Here is a 7,950-nt window from a genome sequence, read left to right on the forward strand (position 1 = left end):
ATACTTGGCAGCAAATAGTATACTACGACTGGTAACCATCATTGTCCAACGAGGACGGTTAAAGGCAAGGGGTTGCTGCTGTACAGTAGCCAGAAGGCTTGGTAAAGGCGCTCAGGCTACAATAATCTATGAGCATTTCAGGCAACCTCTAAATTTACTTGCTTTCAGACCTGAGGAAAGCTCTTCTTTCAGATCTGCTGAGCACCCAGATTGCCCTCGGCCTCTTCTGGATGCTCAGCAGACAATACTGACAGGACGGTTACCAGTCGTAATAAACTATCTACTGCCAAAAGGCAAGGGGCTGGTGCAATGCAGCCCTACGGCTGCCAGCCCCACAGCTACCAGCATCCCGAGCGCCGATGAAGGCTACTACTCATGCTGCACCGTCTACCGCCAAAAGGCAGTAATCTGCTGCTGCTGTTTAGCAATGCAGTCACACGTTTGCCGGCACCCGGAAGACATATGGTGATGGTGAGCTGAGCTGAGCGGGCTCCATGCTTGGCGTGGTATGTTGTCTGCACAGGTAACCCAGGTAAAAAGGCGCGAATCTATTGTCTGCCGTTGCTGTGACGGCGGGGGAGGTGCGTGACGCAATGTACCCAGAACCCCCCGCGGCACTGCTTTGCATCATTCGGGCATTGCGATCTCAACCCATAATTCCAATGGGCGCCGGAGACTCCGGGAACTGTGGGATAGGTACCCATAGGCACCCATAGTGCAATGCGCCGGAAGTCGACGCTAGCCTCGGTACTGTGGACGCGGTCCGCCGACTTCATGCACTTAGAGCATTTTATGTGGGGACACACACAGTCGGCTGCATAAAACCGGCTTCTATAAATCCGGCTTCTATAAATCCGACCTAATTTTGTAGTGTAGACAAGCCCTTAGATTTTGCCCATCTCAGTTCTTTTGGCTAAAACCCCTGAGAAGGACTTGTTGTAAGGATGATAACAAAAATGCTATTTTTCAGCTGAAAGGCACCTTCTTGAGTCCTGTTGTAGACATGATGACTCCCAGCATGTTTAGAGATTCAGATGAATATAACATTGACAACAGCTCTGAACAGAGAGAGAATCATGCTGTTTTCATTGGCTTCATCCATTGGCTAACAGAAGCAGGGTACTTTTAAATGGAGTAAGCCAAATGACTAGAATAATCCTTCACTGCTTCCCACCCGATAGAGGTCAACAACTCGTTTTGTGAAGAGAGATGGAAGGTGAACTACAAAGCTAAAATGAAACCTTAAGAAACTCTCTGAGTTTCAATTGTGGTGTCACATGATAATGCGTTCTTGGATGTCTTCAGGGAACCAGGAAGTAGCAAGTGGATTTCACAGAGGGCGGTAAATAATCACTTAAGAAGAAAGCTTATTTTTGAGCTGAGTGCCTACCCAGGCCTGTGGAGCGCAGATGTTCAGTACATTAACCCATGTTTAACTTCACTGCCTTTTTTGCTTTGCTGTTTACCTTTAGCAGGCTTTGTTCCTAAGAAGGATCAAAACTCTAAGCTGGGTTCATCTTGTCTATAGAAGGTCAAGAAGTGAAATGGCATGAAGATCCATCTAATACAAAGTACAAAGTACCCCCATTAATTACTCACTGCTTGTTAAGTGGTAGGAAAATGAAAAAAATATTAAAGTCCTAGCTCAGTGCACAGCATGGTGCAAAGGACTGTTGCACTTCAGTGCAAATGTACACAGAGGCTACATATAAGCATGAGTAAGATTAAGCACTAGGTTTAATCCTGTGTGCTGAGCAGAATTCTCAAAATCCTGAATGACCACTACTACTTGCATTTGGGGTGAGTCAAGAAAGAGGTGAGATCTGGGCACAGAACTGATGCATCTATAGAGGACATGGATTTAAGCATGATCCTCATTAAGCTAACAAGGTGCTAGCTATATTCTTCCCTCTCTGGACTCACTCCTGTAATGAGATACGAGTCACACTCTCATAACGCAGAATTGGTGTCCCCTGCATTCTCCTTCCTGTCCATTACTCTGTTCCATGCACTTAGATATGCAACATTCCACACCTGCACTGTAGACAATCAACCGTTTTTTATTTGAATTATTATTGCAACATTTTTCAGTGGATTGAAAGTACTAGCCCCAGGGTTTTGGTTAAATTCCACTTGGGGTAAAGACATCCACATTCCCTAAATTCCCCCTGCAATTTCAATTAGATACTGAATTCTTCATTGCATTGGCCTAAATATTTTTTCAGCAATGCTGTGTGCTGTTGAAAAACTGGCACATTCCACCCCAGAGGTGGCCGCATTTAAGCAGTAGTTGAAATAATTGCTGTATAGGCGCTTTGAGATCACAGTGAATGAAAGATGTTGAAGGGTTAAGATATATGATAGCTCATTTTTTTGAAAATAAACTTTTGTGAAAAAATTCAAACATATTTGGAAACAAATTATTTCAGCTGGCCATGGGCAAGCCAAATCATTCTGATAAAGAACAATCACAGCAGAACTAATGTTACCAGAGATCATACTCTTGTGGGACACATAAATACCTTATAGAAATGATCATATCCTATAAATCAAAGGCCATCTCTTTGTCCCCTTTCACATATAGTAGCGTGGATGTTACTTAAGCAATAATGACAGCACAAGGCATTTACGGGCAATAAATGACTAGCTGAAAAGGGCTGACGACCCTCAGCTGTTCCTCCAGCCATTAACCCTAGCTGGTCTCTGAGCTCCAGGATGTTGTGTGCAGAAGTTGTGATTGGTGGGATGAGCTGCACATGAAAAGACAGATTTTGTAAAGGGGGTGATGCAGTTGCAATTAGTCTGTAAGGACCATTTCAATCTATCTATTTTAGACATGTAATAATGATTAGCTCCTACATAGTATTTTCCATCCAGAGATCTCAATATACAATACAAAGGTGCATAGGTATTGTCATCTCTATTTTATAGAAGGAGAAGCGGAGGCAAAGAGAGGGCGAATGACTTGCCCACAGTCACACACTGAGCCAATGACAGAGCCAGATATAGCACTCAGATTTCTAGTCTGGGGCCCTATCTGCTGGACCATGCTGTCTCCCCTCTATAAAGTGAATATCACCTTGGTATCCAAGTGTCAAAGTGAATAGCCTATACTACAGCTACTCACATGCTTGAACAGCCTACACTGTGACAAGGAGGAACAATGCTGAAGTGTGCTTCCTTCCATGGGAGGGAAGGTTGTTGGCTATAATGAATGAATGGATATTTTTTTCATAAGGCCAGTAGATGGTGCTAATTCTCTTTGCATGTGAAAGTTTCTTGAAATAATGGCCATCAGTATGGTATCAAGCCATTTTAGTTGTGCAGTGTGCAGGAAATACAGCATATTATAGCCACATTAAGGGTATGTCTACACTATGGGATTACTCCGAATTTACAGAATTCGATTTTTGGCAACAGATTGTATAAAGTCGAGTGCATGCGGCCACACTAAGCACATTAATTCGGCGGTGTGCGTCCATGTACTGAGGCTAGCGTCGACTTCCGGAGCGTTGCACTGTGGGTAGCTATTCCATAGCTATCCCATAGTTCCCACAGTCTCCCCTGCCCATTAGAATTTTGGGTTGAGATCCCAATGCCAGATGGGGCCAAAAATTTGTCGCGGGTGGTTATGGGTAAATGTCGTCAGTCAATCCTCCCTCCGTGAAAGCAACGGCAGACAATCATTTCGCGCCCTTTTCCCTGGATTGCCCAGGCAGATGCCATAGCATGGCAACCATGGAGCCCGTTCTGCCTTTTTTCACTGTCACCGTATGTCTACTGGATGCTGCTGACAGACGCAGTACTGCAGCACTACACAGCAGCATCCCCTTGCCTTTGCAAGTTAGCAAAGACGGTTACCAGCCATACTGTACCATCTGCTGCTTTGCAAGTTGGCAAAGACGGTTACCAGTCATACTGTACCGTCTGCTGCTGTCATGGGTACTCCTGGCCGGCCTCGGTGAGGTCGGTCGGGGGCGCCTGGAAAAAAATGGAAATGACTCCCCAGGTCATTCTTTTCTTTAAGTTTTGTCTAATGGAGAGTCAGTCCTGCCTAGAATATCAGGCAAGCCTACTAAAGAACCAGAGAGGCAAACGGCTGCTCCGGGTCAGAGCCCCAGACATCCCGCAGAAATGATGAGCTGCATGCCATTCTAGGGGGTGCCCCTACAACAACCCCACCCGTTGCTTCCCTCCTCCCTCACCCCTCCCAGGCTACCTTGGCAGTTATCCCCCCATTTGTGTGATGAAGTAATAGAGAATGCATGAATGCCATGATGAAAATAGCATCCATGGTTCACTAATGTAAATAAGTTTTCACCAGTTTACCAGCTCCTTTGTTTTCCCATCCCACATTCTTTGCTGTGAGGATGGAGCCAGCTTTAAAAGAAAAACTAAAGAGACGAAAAACCTGTATTCATTCAAACAAAATTAAACTGCCAAAAATGACAACAAAAGCCCAGTGGGAGGAAGAAAATAAGCAAGGAGCAGTATTAAACATATACAAAAAGATTGTAAAAGCTATTTAAAAAAACTCCCTGAAAACAGGCAGCATAGGCAAATACAGACTAATGGGGAAAAAAATATGAGCACTGTATAGTCACCAAATAATGTACAATAACACTTTTTAAGGTGCATAGAATACACTATAAACCAGATAAATATTAATGCAAACTCTGGCATTTCTCTCACTGAATTCTAATGAGACAGGAGGCTATAAATCCAGCAGAGAGCTAATGTGGGCTCCATTCATGCTGTTTTCATTAAGATCATGGCAGCATATGTTTGAAGTCAGATGACACATGCTAAAGTGCCCAACCCAGGAGTTCATTTTCAACTTGCCAGGGGACTAGAGGCTGCACCTAATTTGCATAGCAAGCTGTAGCTGCCCTCATCATTAGTACTAAACTGTTCAACACTTACCCGCAAGCATAGACTCATTGAAGTCATTGGGATTACTCACATGCTCACTACTGCAGGGGTCACACAATTGTGTCCTTAAAGCCTAATCTAATTCCCCTTGGAGTCAATGGGAGTCCCCGCTTCCCCCATTTACTTTAATGGGAGCTGGATTGTGGCCTTAAAACTGAGCTGCTCAGCCTGCTGAAAGGAAGGGGGCACATTGGTTGCTGAGACCTGTTGTCTCTGCAGGTTGCACCTTCATGGCTCAGGTGTGGCCAGCCACTGTACAACTCCAAGGGCCACAGCTATACAGGCAACTCCTGATGTCCACTCCCTGGCGATTTCCACTCCTGGGTCAGATTCTCAGCCAGTGTAAATCGGCATAGCTCTATTGGCCTGAGGTCCATGGAACTATGACAATTTACACCAGCTGAGGCTCTGTCCCTGTGACTGAACGAATTTGTACTCCGTACATTTCTGACACAAATACGAATTTGAAATATGCTTTCTGTGAATACGCTCTAATATTCACAGAGTATTCGCTGTTTCTGTGAACAGCCCTGCCTGGTTACTCCTTCACTAGAATATTGTGGAAATGGAACAAAAAAAGGGGGAGGTGGGTAAACACAGAAATTCAAAAGAACATTTGTGTGTGTGTGTGTGTGTGTGTACATACACACACACAAATATATATACAGTAGTTGCAGCATGTGCTCAGGGCATAAGGGCTAGTGGATTGGGCCCAATATTCCTACTGGTTCTTTTAGAAGATAAGTTCAGGAGGGATCCAAGAAGGCCAAAGGGAAGGGTAACTCTGTGGTAGAGATAAGACAGCCTATCACAGGCTCACACATGAGGATCACACAATAATTGACCCTGTCTATTCCAGGTAAATGAGAAAAGGCGACCACTGAAAAATGTCCAGCTAGGAAAAATAAATTCATGTTTAATTAAAAAACTCAGCTACTCGTATTAAGTCAAATGACTTTGAGACAAGGTGGGTGAGGTAATATCTTTTATTGGACCCACCTTGCCTCTCTAATATCCTGGGACTTACACGACTACAACTGCGCTGCATATAACAGGATTAAATAAGTTTCAGTTACTGAGGTAAATCTGCTTATGGGGAGGGGTTGTGATGGCTGTACACCCCAATGGATTAGTAACTAGGCCTAGGGCCCTCACTATGCTGTATAGCATATATCCATACATGCTATATTACCATGAAAGCACTACAGCCACAACACGAAAGCCATTGTTCTTTCTGTACTGCTCATGAGAAATCCTGACTTGACAGCCCTGGCAATCCTGTATCTATCCACCAATTTGTCTCTTTCCTAGACACAAAGAGAAAGTAAAAGAACACCAAGAAAAAGAGCATAGCTATATTCCTTTAATTGCATGGAATTTAATTCTCTTAGGCCTGGTCTACACTATGAGTTTAGTTCGAATTTAGCAGCGTTAAATCGAATTAACCCTGCACCCATCCACACAACGAAGCCATTTACTTTGACATAAAGGGCTCTTAAAATCGATTTCTGTACTCCTCCCCGATGAGGGGAGTAGCGCCGAAATCAACATTGCCATTTCGAAATAGGGTTAGTGTGGCCGCAATTCGACGGTATTGGCCTCTGGGAGCTATCCCACAGTGCACCATTGTGACTGCTCTGGACAGCAATCTGAACTCGGATGCACTGGCCAGGTAGATAGGAAAAGCCCCACAAACTTTTGAATTTCATTTCCTGTTTGCCCAGCGTGGAGCGCTGATCAGCACAGGAGACCATGCAGAGCTCATCAGCACAGCCAGAATCAAAAAAGAGCTCCAGCATGGACCGTACGGGAGATACTGAATCTGATCTCTGTATGGGGAGATGAATCTGTTCTATCAGAACTCCGTTCCAAAAGACGAAATGCCAAAACATTTGAAAAAATCTCCAAGGCCATGATGGACAGAGGCCACAACAGGGACTCAACACAGTGCTGCGTGAAACTTAAGGAGCTGAGACAAACGTACCAGAAAGCCAAAGAATCAAATGGACGCTCACGGAGGGAGGGGCGACTGACGACTGTAGCTATCCCACAGTTCCCGCACTCTCCGAAAACCATTTGAATTCTGGGTTGAGCTCCCAATGCCTGAAGGGTCAAAAACATTGTTGCAGGTGGTTCAGGGTATATGTCGTCAGCTCCTCCCCACCCCCCTTTGTGAAAGCAAAGGGAAATAAATCGTTTCTCGCCTTTTTTCACTGTCACCATATGACTACTGGATGCTGCTGGCAGACGCGGTGCTGCAGCGCTACACAGCAGCATCCCCTTGCCTTGCCTTGCGGATGGCAGACGGTGCAGTATGACTGGTAACCGTCATCGCCATCCCGTGGGTGCTCCTGGTCGGTCGGGGGCGCCTGGGCAGACATGGGTGCTCCTGGCTGGCCTTGGTGAGGTCGGTCGGGGGCGCCTGGACAAAAAAGGGAATGACTCCAGGTCATTCTCTTCTTTAAGTTTTGTGTAATGGAGATTCAGTCCTGCCTGGAATATCATGCCAGCTGGAGGCTTCTGCCTCAGGCTGCTCTCCCAGTCGGCAGCACCGCGTGGTCGCACCTACCCCAGCCTACCCCTTGCTCCCAGGGCTCACAATCAGATACTTAGACCTCTACATTTTGCTGCAAATAAAAAAATAAAGCTGCCGTTTAGAACTGTCCCCCAACATACATATCCTGGGACATTTTGTATTTTACCAATGTCAACCAAAGGCCCACACAAATGGAGATTCAGTCCTGCCTGTGCTTCTATCCTAGTGCTTATCACAGATTCCCATTTTCAGCTATAGGCTGAGCAAGTGCAGAATGGTGGTTCACTCGACTTCGCTGTAGGCCAACCGCCCTCCCCTCCCCCCTTTGATCTCTGCTTGCAGAGGCAATAAAGTCAGTGTTGGTTTATAGTGTATTCTATGCACCTTAAAAAGTGTTATTGTACATTATTTGGTGACTGTACAGTGCTCATATTTTTTTTCCCATTAGTCTGTATTTGCCTATGCTGCCTGTTTTCAGGGAG

The sequence above is a fragment of the Emys orbicularis genome, chromosome 12 (assembly GCF_028017835.1).
Source record: "Emys orbicularis isolate rEmyOrb1 chromosome 12, rEmyOrb1.hap1, whole genome shotgun sequence".
NCBI lineage: Eukaryota > Metazoa > Chordata > Testudines > Emydidae > Emys > Emys orbicularis.